Here is a 12,573-nt window from a genome sequence, read left to right as displayed (position 1 = left end):
GGAAAGCCTCTCATCCCTGCCCGTTAGGGAGCTCCCCCCAACCCCAGCAGACCGCGAAAGGCTGAGACAAGGGAGGGCTCGTGCCGCCAGGTCCTGGCTCCTGACTGGATACGGTGGGCGCGCGCCCCGACTACTCGTCCCACGCCCCCCTTCCTCTTCCCGCGCGCCCCTTTGGGGGGGGCTGGGGTTGGTGGGCGGGCAGGAGCGCACCTGGGTCCGTTCTCTCAGGGCTCGCTTGCTCGCTCAGGCACGCGTGCGCAGACAGGCGGGAGGGGAGAAGAGACGCGCCCGGGTCCAGTGCCGGCCGGCCTGGTCCCCCTCAACCTGTCTCTATGGGCGCGCGCCGACAGCCTCGCGCACCGGCCCCGGGGCCCCGGCCGAAGGTGCGCGCGCAGCACCCCGGGAAGGTGGGAGGGGAGGCGATGGCGGAAAGATGCGCGCGCAGTCACCAGTCAGGGGAGGGGGAACTGCGGGACGTCCGCCATCTTGTCTCCCTCTCCTTACCTGCGTCCTCGGGGGCGTGCGCACCACCCCCCCTCCCGCCGAGGAGGGGGGAGGGCCCCCTCTTGGCTGCCGCCTTCGCGGCCTTTAAATTCCCCTGGGGCCCACGGCTACTGCCACCGCCTTGCTTCCACTGCTTCCTCTCACGCCACGGAGATGCAGGCGGCGGGTGGGAAAAATGGGAGACGCTACTCGCAGCGAACCGCCGCCGCCGCTTCCGAGGCCTCACCAAAATGGCCGCCGCCGTCTCGGCCGCCACCACCAACACCACCGCCACCACCACAACTCACTATCGTTACCGCCGGCGCGGCCCGTCCTCTCGCGAGAGACAGTACTGGAGGTTGGGGTAGCGAAGAGGCTCGCGTGCTAGCGTAGGGCGCTGCCTGAAGCGCAAGGCAAACTGGGAAATGTAGTCTCCCTGGAGGTTGCGCGCTTGTCCCGCGGCAGAGCGTCTTTATCCTCCACCACTGAACCTGCCGCTGGGGCTGCATTGCAGCTGCCAACTCGGACCAGTCCACCCCTCGCACCCAGAGAGCTGAAGCAATTTCTACTTTAAGTAAGATACCAGTGGAGCCTGGGTCTCTGGATTGCCAGGCAGTCTTCTTATGTAGAGCTGCTTCATTTTACGCAAGGGTGGTATTCCCAATAGCTCCTAAGCGCTTATGCCCTCTGTTCGCCAACTTCTAGTTTAAGAACCCTTTTGAGAATCTGATACCCTCACCTCGGGACAGAATAATAATAATAACAACAGATACCTTATACTGAGGCCGTTTTGTGCATTGATTATCTCTTAATCCCAGCGGTGCTCCATTTTACAAATGTTTTGGGGCTTATAGAATAACCAGTGACAACCCAAAGATGAAGTTCATAGCCAGGCAGTCTAAGTCACAAGAATATACACACACAAAATTTACCACATAAAGCCCACCCTAGGAGCCAGGTTAGGAAGCCCTGATAAAGCTCTCATAAAGGTGTTCTTCATCCACTCAGTTTAGCTCTTCACTCGTCTATTCAAAGAGTTGATGATTCTATGTTGTTGAAGTCCTGTTTTTCTTAGAGGGGTTGGAAACTCTAAAACGTAGAAGGACCAGGAAGGTAATGTAAATAAAGCAAAGAGGGGCAGATGAGGAATGTGAGGAACAAGAGGCCATATGTCTCTCTCAAAAGGAATAGTTACTGGTCAAACTACTATTCCTGTGGTTTCCCTACAGGAATGTGGGCCCAGATACGTCAGATTCAGCCACAGGCTGAGTTTGCTTCTCACCTAGATAGAAGCAACTGGGATGGATTGTTTGATTGAAAACGTGGATAAATGCCCATCCATTTAGGTCCAGTTCAGAGTCTTTTTTCCAGGCCAAGCTTACATATTTCTGAGACCTCATCACAGAACCAGCCACCCTCAGCTCCCAAAAGATCTCACATCTCTTGGCCTTTCCATATACCTTTTCATCCTTTTTCAGCAATTTTTCATTCAGAATTTAGCTCAAGAGCCACAAGCCCCAGGTGATCTTTCTTGACCATCCTCGGGCTGGTTTAATACCCCTCCTGGCTACCGTACCCTCCCGAACTTCATAAAGCACTGATTGCATTGTATCTGAACTCATGGTCTGTCCACCCCACCCCAAGAACTATTCTTAACCCCTTAGGGTAGGGACATGGTTTATACATGACAATTCACAGTGCCAGTCTCAGATAATTCAGGAAATTTATTAGTGTGAGCTATTTGTATTATAACACCTTATTAAAAACAAAAATAACTGGTGTTGGATACGTGAGCTCAAAATCACGATAAATCCAAAAATCTGTCTTCCATTTCCATGACTACAACCCCGGTCTGGCCACCATCATCTCTTGGCTTGAATTACTCCTACTGGGCCTTCCATTTCCACTCCTGTTTCCCTTTACTCCATTCTCCACTTGGCAATCAGAATGACAATTTCGTATAAATCAGATCATGTTGCTCTCACTTAAGATCCCCAAATGGCATCCTAGTCTTCTTAGATGAAAATTATATATCATGGCTTAAAATCCCCATAGGATAGATGTTATGTTGTGCTGAAGAAGCCAGACACAAGAGTATATGCATATGATTCTAATTATATAAAGTTCAAGAGCAGGTAGAATTAATTGATGGTGATAAAAATCAGAGTAACCACTGAGGGAGAAGAATTGTAACTGGAAAGAGGCACAAGAGGGATGCTAGAGATGTGTCATATCAGTAAACTACCGTAGTTGGTAAACTACAGCCCAAAGGTCAAGTCACGCCCACCACCTGTTTTTGTATAGCCGGCAAGCTAAGAATGGTTTTTACATTTTCAAATGGTTGAGGAAAATCAAAAGAAGAAAAGTATTTTGTGATATGTTAAAATTACATGTAATTCAGATTTCATTGTCCAAAACTAAAGATTTAAGGGAATCCAACCATATCTGTTCATTTACATAGCAACTATGGCTGCTTTCCTGCTACAGTAGCAGAGGTGAATAGTTGGAACAGAGGCCATAGGCCACAGAGCGTGAAACTGTTTTCTATCTGGCACTTTACAAAAAAAGTTTGCTGACTCCTCTTGTATACCTTGATTTGGATGCGGTTGCATCCACGGTGTATACAGATGTAAACATTCACTGAACAGTGTACTTAAAATGTGTACACTTTGTGTACCTCACAACATGTGTTTTACACTTAACATTTTAAAAATAAAATAGCCCTACAGGATATGATGTCTCTCTACATTTTTTTAAAACTTCATTTAGCCCTTGTTCACTATATTTATAGCTACCATGCCCTTCTCGAAACTGTTCATCAATTTCATTTCTGTTTCCAGAGCCTTCATCTCTGTTGTTCCCTCTGTCTGAAAATTTTTATCATGGCCATCTCTCCCTTTTCACGAAGGTCTTAGTTCAAATGTTGCCTTAGAGAAGTTCCCTGACATTAAATAGCCCTTCACTGCCTATCACTCTCTTACCACATGCGTTTTTTTCACAGCACTTACCTGAAATTATTAATTTATTTGCATGTTTGTTTATTTTCTGCCCCCTTCCCACTAAATATAAACTTCCTGAGAGCAGGAACATTGTCACAGGGCTCACAGTACTCTCTAGATCATGAATGAAAAACATTTCAAACAACCCTGTGAAGGATTGTTTCATTTGACAAATGGAATTTTGGTTAAATGAAAGTGAATGGTGAAGACTCAATATTGTCAAGATGTCAGTTCTTCCCAACTTGATCTATAGATTCAGTAGAATCCCGATCAAAATCCCAACGAGTTATTTTGTGGATATCAACAAGCAGATTCTAAAGCTTGTATGGAGAGGCAAAAGACCCAGAATAGTGTTGAAGTATTGACCCAACACAGTATGGAAGGAGAACAAAGTTAAAAGACTGACAATACCTGACTTCAAGTCTTACTGTAAAGCTGCGATAATCAAGACAGTGTGGTATTGGCAAAAGAACAGACAGAAGAGTGGAACAGAATAGAGAGCCAAGAAATAGATCCACATAAATATAGTCTACTGACCTTTGACAAAGGAGTAAATGCAATACAATAGAACAACGATAGTCTTTTCAACAAATGATGCTGGAACAAGTGGACATCTACATGCAAAAAAAAATTAATCTAGACACAAATCTTACACATTTCATAAAAATTAATTCAAAATGGATCACAAACTAAATACAAAGCACAAAACTATAAAACACCTAGAAGATAACACCTTGTTTATGGCATTGATGACTTTTTAGATGCAACAACAAAAGCATGATACATGAAAGAAAGAATAAGCTGGACTTCATTGAAATGAAAAACTGCTCTGTGAAAGACAATGTCAAGGGAATGAGAAGACAAGCCACAGACTGAGGGAAAATATTTGCAAAAGACATATCTGATAAAGGACTGTTACACAAAATATACAAAGAACTCTTAAAACTCAAAAGTAAGAAAACAACTCGATTAAAAAAATGGGCCAAAGACCTTAACAGACAACTCACCAGAAAAGATATACACATGGCAAATAAGCATATAAAAAGATGCTCCATCCACATCGTATGTCATCAGGGAACTGTGAATTAAAACAACAATGAGATACCACCTCACATCTATTAGAATGCCCCAGATCTAGAATGCTGACATCAAATGCTGACAAGGATGTGAAGCAATGGGAACCGCTCATGAACTGCTGGTGGGAATGCAAAATGGTACAGCCACTTTGGAAGACAATTTGGTGGTTTCTTACAAATGTAAACATACTCTTACCATACGAACCAGTAATCACATCCGTTAAACTCCCAAAGGAGCTGAAAGTTTATGTCCACACAAAACCTGCATCTGGGAGTTTAGAGCAGTTTTATTTATAATTGCCAGAACTTGGAAGCAAAATACCCTTCAGCAAATGAATGGATAAATAAGCTCTGGTACTTTCAGACAATGGGCTATTACTCAGCACTAAAAATGAGCTATCAAGCCATGAAAAGACTTGGAAGAATCTTAAATGCATATTACTAACTGAAAAAAAGCCAATCTGAAAAGACCAAATACTGTATGATTTCAACTATATGACCTTCTAGAAAAGGCAACAGTATGGAGACAGTAAAAAGATCAGTGGTTGCCAAGGGATTGGGGGTGGAGAGATGGTACGAATAGGAGCACAGAGGATTTTTAGGGCAGAAAATACTCTGTATGTTACTATAATTGTGGATACATGTCATTATACATTTGTCCAAAACCATAAAATGTACAACACCAAGAGTGAGTCATGATGTAAACCAGGGACTTTGGTGATAATAAGTGTCAATGTAGGTTCATCAGCTATAACAAATGTACCACTTTTATGGGGGATGTTGAGAATGGGGGAGGCTCTATAGGAAATTGCTGTATCTTTCCCTCAATGCTGTGAACCTAAAACTGCTCTAAAGAAACAAAATCTTAATTACAAAAAGTGAATGATGCTCACCTTTTTAGATCCTTGTCCTTCATCTCCCTCAGAAGATGAGGCCAGGCCAGAGCCTGAATGGGTTGGACCTAGCCTTGCGCTGCTAATTCCTTGCAACATAACCTTGAGCACGTCATCCACCTCTCTGAGCCTTACTCTCCTCATCTGCAGAGTGGGGATAGAGTTGCTGTTGTAAAATTGCTTTGAAAGACAACCTATAGAGTGGGAGAAAATATTTGCAAACAATGTAACTGACAAGGGATTAATTTCCAAAATACACAAAGAGCTCATACAGCTCAATATCAAGAAACAGCCCCCCCCCGCAAAAAAGGCAGAAGATCTATATAGACATTTTCCCAAAGAAGACTTCCAGATGGCCAACAGGCACATGAAAAGATGCTCAACTTTGCTAATTATTAGAGAACTGTAAATCAAAACTACAATGAAGTATCACCGCACACCAGTCAGAATGGCCATCATCAAAAAGTCCACAAATAATGCTGGAGAGGGTATGGAGAATAGGCAAGCCTCCTACACTGCTGGTGGGAATGAAAATTGGCTTAGCCACTATGGAAAACAGTATGGAGTTTCTTTAAAAAACTAAAATTATAGTTACCATATGATCCAGCAATTCCATTCCTGAGCATATATCTGGAAAAGATGAAAATTCTAATTGGAAAAGATAACATGCACTCCAGTATTCATAGCAGTACTATTTACAATAGCCAAGACATAGAAGCAAACTGAAGGTCCACCAGCAGATAAATTGATAAAGAAGATGTAGTATTTATATATATACTAATATATAATATATTATATATAATGGAATATTACTCAGCCATAAAAAAGAATGAAATAATGCCATTTGCAGCAATATGGATGGACCTAGAGATCATAATACTAAGTGAAATAAGCCAGAAAGAGAAAGACAAATACCATATGATATCACTTATACATGGAATCTTTAAAAAATGACACAAATGAACATATTTACAAAATAGAAACAGACATACAGACAAAACAAACTTATGGTTTCAAGGGGGAGGGATAAATTGGGAGTCTGGGACTTGCAGATACTAACTAGTATATATAAAATAGATAAACAACAAGATCCTACTGAATGGCACAGGGAACTATATTCAATATTTTGTAGTAACCTATAATGAAAAAAAAAGACAAGGAATCCATGTATGTACATGTATGACTGAAACATTATGCTATACACCAGAAATTGACACAACATTGTAAACTGAATATACTTCAGTTAAAAAAAATCATAAAAAAAGTCGTTGAGCAGGGATTGGCATGATTCAGCTTCCAGTTTCCAAAGAGTGATATAACAGGATAAATGGGATGGCTGTAAAGATAGCTGTAAGTCTGGAACTAGTGAAGCCAGAGCAGTTACTTGGTTGTAATGGGGGCTACTGGCCAGCAGATGGCAGTGGAGATGGAGAGAGAGACTGCAGAGGTAGAATTAGCAGAACTTGGAGGACAGTTGATTGCTAGTGTTAACAGTCCTCTAAACATCCATTCCTCTTGCGTTCTGTGGAGCTAGCCTTTCTCAGTCTCCTCCTACGTCCTACCTCCCACCTCCCTGGACGCTCCTTCTCAGTCTTCCTTACAGGCCACTTCTCCTGGACACCTCAATTCAATTGGAGGAGTTCCTCAGCATTCTTCCCTCAATTGCCTTCTCCCATCCAACACATTCTCAAGGGCAGAGGCAGATACCCAGAAGCTCATGACGCCTGAAGCTTCAGGACCCCTCCCTCACAGTTCATTCACAGATACTTCATTGCTTGAAGTATCTGGAGGTTATAGAACAGTCTAGGTGAGGTGGGAAAGCCAGGTTGCAATCTGAAAGCATTTGCATGGTAAGCATTTCTGGTAAATTGCCTAAAGAGATTTCAGAAGAAAAAGGCATTAATTTCTAAGGCTCTAGTAATTTGTCATAATTTCACTGTGCATTCCAGTTACCATCTCTTAAGCCAACTACTCTAAAGGACTATCCCCAGCTTGGAACTTGGGTTCCCATCTGACTAGCTCCTGGATTTCTCCTGCAGGCATCCCAGGCACCTTGACTCATATATCTAAAACTGAACTCATGATCTGATCCACAAAATCTGCTTTGAGGTGCACCACCATCCACCCAGTTGCTCAAACTAGGAAGAAAGATATATCACCTTCCTTTTCCCTTGTGCCCCACAGACAGCCACCAAGTCTTTTACATCTTAAATATTTCTCCATTCTATCCATTTCTCTCCAATCCCACAAAAGATTCTTAGCCCTTGACTTATAATCAGTGACAGTACCAAGAACCGGCTTGTTGGGACTGCTGGGACTTTAATCCCCCTCCCCACTACCATTATCTCTAACTGCCTTCCCACCCCATTCTTTGATATGGACAATGGCTGTTTTCTCAGTCTTATGTAAAGTGATATGCAAATGAAGCTTCCAGCTGAGTCAAGTCTTCTAGCCTCCTGCTCTCTACCAGCCGGAAAGCTGCTCCTAACCCTCCTGGCAAGGAAAAATTCTAGAGCTTGGGCCATCTGCACCAGCCTCCTTAGTGGTCTCCCTGTGGCCAGTCTCTTCCCTCCCTAAAGTCACAGCTCCTTCAGGGTTTCCTTTCCAACAAAGGTAAACAGAGAACAAGCAGGAGAGAGTCTGATACAATGTCAGGGACTCACAGTGTGGTAAAGCAGGTGGAGATGGATAGAGATGGAGGGAGATGCCATTTTAGACCATTTTATTCTCTGGGTAGGTGGCAGCTGACCAGAGACCTGAAGGTTTCTCTGCATGACAGCCAGGGAAAACTTTTCTACCTGCAAAACTGACGGAGTCACTCTAAGTCTTTTCATGGGAATCATGAAACTCCTTTCTGAGGTCCCCAAAGCCCTGCATGGTGGCCCTTACCAAATTCTCCAGCCTAGTCTCTCCCAGCCTCCACACTCCAGCCTCGCTGGGCTTCCCACTTGTGTCACTTCACAGACAGGCTTTTTCTGCACTCTGGGCTTTCTCACACATGAGAGTGGGTCTCTTTCCTTTCGTCCCAGTCAAACCTTCAGGGCCACATAACTGCCTCCAGAGTCCTCCTCAGGTCCTCAGACTCCATTATATCTCCTGTAACGTTCTGTGTCCTTTTTTTTTTTTTTTGCCTCTGTGGTTTAACACTGGGAACAACTACTCAAGTTTCTAAGGCTCCTGGCAAGAGAGGGGCCACATCTGTCTTGTCCACTTCAGTGTTCCTGTCTACACCCGCTGTCTGGGGGAGTGACAGGCACACACAATGTCAATGGATAGAGGTTGGTTGATGTCTACATGTGTGCATGATGGCAATGGCCCATATGTATGAGAGTCACTCAAAAATTATAACCGTGACAAACACTAAGCCAATAAGCACCAACCTGTATTTTTAAACAAATGAATTCACTTAATTCTCACCATGACCCTACTGAGTAGATTATCATCCCCATTTTACAGATGGTAAAAACAAAAGATGGTTAAGTAACTCGTCCCAAGTGACATAGCTGGAAAGCCGCAGAGCAGGAACTCGAACCCAGAGAGCCTGACTCACATGTGTGCCCTTAACTGCTGGGGAACACAGTCTATCAAATCCAGGTCTATGAAGTGCTCAGCATTATTCTAGGCACCAGGGAGATAATACTGGAAAAACAAGCCAGTAAAAAAATCAACGTTCTAGCTTTTATTGAGCTGACATTCCTGATGGAGGAAGACAAAAAAATATATATAAGCAAGTAAAGTATAAAATAATGACGGGGGGAGGGTATAGCTCAAGTGGTAAAGTGCATGCTTCGGATGCCCGAGGTCCTGGGTTCAATCGCCAGAACCTCCTCTAAAAATAAATAAACAAACCAAATTACCCCCCCCCAAAAGAACCCAAACAAAAAATTCACATAGAAAAAAATTATGGGTAATATGTGTTATGAAAAAGTAGGGTTGGGGACAGGTGCATGAAGTGATCTGGTAAGGCCTCTCCAGTGTGGTGACATTTGGACAGAACGCTTTGGAGGAAGAACATTCTAAGCAAAGTGAATAAGTACAAAGAGGCTGCCCAGCTTATTCTGACAAGAAACCACCAGGAGGCCCCAGGAGGCTGCAGGGGACGGGGGAACAGTAGGATGAGCCTGGAGAGGAGGGTCAGACTTGGATCTAGCACAGTTTTGAAGGCCAAGCTAAGGAGTTTAGATTTAATTCTAAGTGGAGCAGAAGGGCTTTGGGTAGAAGCCAGTTTTGAGAAGGGACAGTAGGGGTGTGATTAGAAGGCAATTGCTGGTAGCTCAGGTGAGAGGTGATGGAGAACAAAATTTTTAAGTAGAACGGGAACCTGGGGGTAAAGTTGCCAGGTTTTTTTAAATAACTCTTCCTGGGGGACCTCCAAGAGGAGCCTCAGGAAGTCAGTTTTACAGTGATTGAGGTCCCAGGAGGCTTGGGAGAGGGTGGTGAGCTACTAGAATACCTCTCTCCTCTCTGGGAGGTAATGTAAATATGCACAATTTTTTTTACTAGGATTTTTAAAAGACCTCTTAAAAAAGAAAAAATATTAAATTTAAAAACTATTCTTTCTCCAGAAACTACACTTTTAGAAATTTACTTAAGGAATCGGTCAGAATGAGCAAATATGCATGGACAAAGATGTCCATCACAACATTGCTTATAAAAGCAAAAAAATTTGGGGCATGACATAAAGGTTCAACAAAAGAAAAATAGACAAGTCTATTAAGAAATAGTTGGAAGACAAGGGAACTCAAATGGCCAAAAACATATATTGAAAAGATAGTCACCCTCAATGAATAGTCAGGAAAATGTAAAAGTGATAATATTACCATCTTGCAGAACAAAGAGGACCTCGCCTTTATCTGTAAAGTTGCATTTTATTTAACAATTCTGCGCCCCAACAATGCACCTTAGCACCCACATTATGATCTCTAAAAGGAACTAGGGCTAGTTACAGAGGAGGCAGTCTGTGTCTAGGGCTAAAAGGTACAAGGTGAGCCTATAACATCTTGTTGAGCCAGGAGGCAAGGAAGTTTTCAAAGATTAATGTATTCTTGTTGGAAAGACACAAGAACCTTGGCAAAGGGGCTCCCGCTGGCCGACGCTAAGATCGTTGAAACCTCAAAAGGAAACTACTGGGCTGAGGTCAATACTGAGTTTGGTTCATTAAAGTATTCACAGAAGAGTGAACATAAAGTACTGGATTCTAAAAAAAGGTGAATAGAATAAAATATATCCTATTTTGTTTTCTTGTAAATAAATAAATAAATAACTATAAAAAACCAGAATGTGTGTTTGTTAATTCTAGGAGATGGTACAGGTGTTCGTCTTACTTTTATTTTAACTTAAAAACAATTTTAAAATGTTTCTAGGATACAGGTAACACAAAAGTTTGCTTATAATTACTCTTTAAGAAGTACATATGTTTTATATGTTCTAATGTGTGTTATATTTTACAATTTAAAAGATTTTTTAAAATTCAACATCAAGGGATTGCTTGATTAAATTACAGTTGTAGCTGTTATATGGCATAATGTGCAATCACTAGAATGAGGTACGGACATGGAATATACTGAAAAGAGCAGGGTGCAGAGTGATGTATTTTGTATAATTACAATTTATAAATTGAGAGGATGAATATCCTTTTGTGGGCAGAGAAGGAAGTATGAGATTGTGCACCAGTATGTTGACTGGGATTATCTCCGGGTGGTAGGATTTGGGGATAATTTCAATTTTTGTAAGCTTGTCTGAATTTTTAAAAAATGTTTGATCACATGCATGTATCATTATTATAAAAGCACTGTTATAAAAATCCAAACCACCTCAATCCAACCTCCCACACATAACTACTCTAAACAGTTTAATGACTATTCTCATCAACTGTTTTTTAGAGCTTTACACACACACACACACGTGTTTTTTTTTTAACAAAGATGAGAGGATACTATACTATTGTTCTACAACTTGTCATTTCTTATTTAGCAACACAGTTATAGAAATCCCTTCTTTGTGAATCACACTTGTATAATCAGAAAAAAGTACCATTATTTATGGTTTTGGAAACAAATGATGCTGTAGGTATATATTATTAACATGATAAATGTGAAAAAAACTAAGAACATGTATAATACAATTCCATTTCATAAAGATAATTAAATCTAAACAAGCAAACAAAAAAGAAGACAAAATTTTATTGATGATGAGAAGGCAAAAACTGTGATCTTTTCTTCTTTTTGTTCTTCTTGACTTACTTTAAAAACTTTTTTCGCAGTGATCCTACATTGCTCCTTTTTAATTTATGAATTTCTCCCCAGCTTTACTGAGATACAACTGACATTGTGTTTTAAACTTTTTAAATAGTTTTTTAATAGTCGTAATAAATGTTTGCTCTTTGTCAAACATAAAATCCAGTATTCTGAAGTATAAACCAAAAAGTATGTCTTTCCTTCACCTTCTTAATTCTACTCCCCAGAAGTAACCAGCGTTAACAGTTACTTGCATTTCCTCTGAAGTTTTCCATGAGTATGTGGCTTTGATATCTACAAATGACATTATATCGTGTATATTCTTCTACATCTTGCTGTTTTACACTTAATATATGTGAACATCTTTTCAGGTCGATACACACAGATTTATCTCATTTTGAAATAGCTGCCAAACAGTCAATTGTGTGCATATGACATGATGTATAGCTAACTTTGTACCATACTGTGATGAACAATCATGTATATATCTTGAGTTGTACAAGAAAATCTATAAGGTAAATTCTTAAAGTGAAAGAAAAATGCTGGGTCAAAGAGTATGTGCGTTTAAGATTCCCATTGACACTCCTAAATATTGCCCTCCAAAGGTGCTGTACCAATTTCTTGTGCCACCAACAGGATATAAAGTGTGCCTGTTTGCCCCTCCCTCATCAGTATCACTAATTACTGAGCTTTTAAAACATCTGCTGTGAAACATCAACTGTACTGAATAAAAGGCTTTATTTTTAATTTTTAAAATCTTGACACAAACTCTTGTTGAAAAGATACTCTATGCACAAGGGAAAACAAAAATTCCAAACACTACACAAAGGTATGCAGTAAAAAGAAAGTCTCCTATCCATGACCTCCCCTCCCATCCAACCCCCAG

The 12,573-nt window shown here is 41.4% G+C and overlaps 1 protein-coding gene across 5 annotated transcripts in view; it reads right to left on the bottom strand.

The window, feature by feature from the left end:
* Positions 1 to 810, bottom strand: part of SRCAP (Snf2 related CREBBP activator protein) — a 31,110-nt gene extending 30,300 nt beyond the window's left edge. For 3 of the 5 annotated variants that reach the window (XM_015236891.3, XM_072942953.1, XM_072942954.1), the window contains exon 1: positions 505 to 781. The gene's annotated coding sequence lies outside the window, so the exon portion shown is untranslated. The other 2 variants (XM_072942952.1, XM_072942950.1) reach the window with 2 other exon arrangements.
* Between the last annotated feature and the right edge of the window lie 11,763 nt (positions 811 to 12,573).

Source organism: Vicugna pacos, chromosome 18 (assembly GCF_048564905.1).
Source record: "Vicugna pacos chromosome 18, VicPac4, whole genome shotgun sequence".
Classification (NCBI taxonomy): Eukaryota; Metazoa; Chordata; class Mammalia; order Artiodactyla; family Camelidae; genus Vicugna; species Vicugna pacos.
The sequence above is the reverse complement of the archived record's forward strand: the minus strand, read 5'-3'. Positions and strand labels throughout refer to the sequence as shown.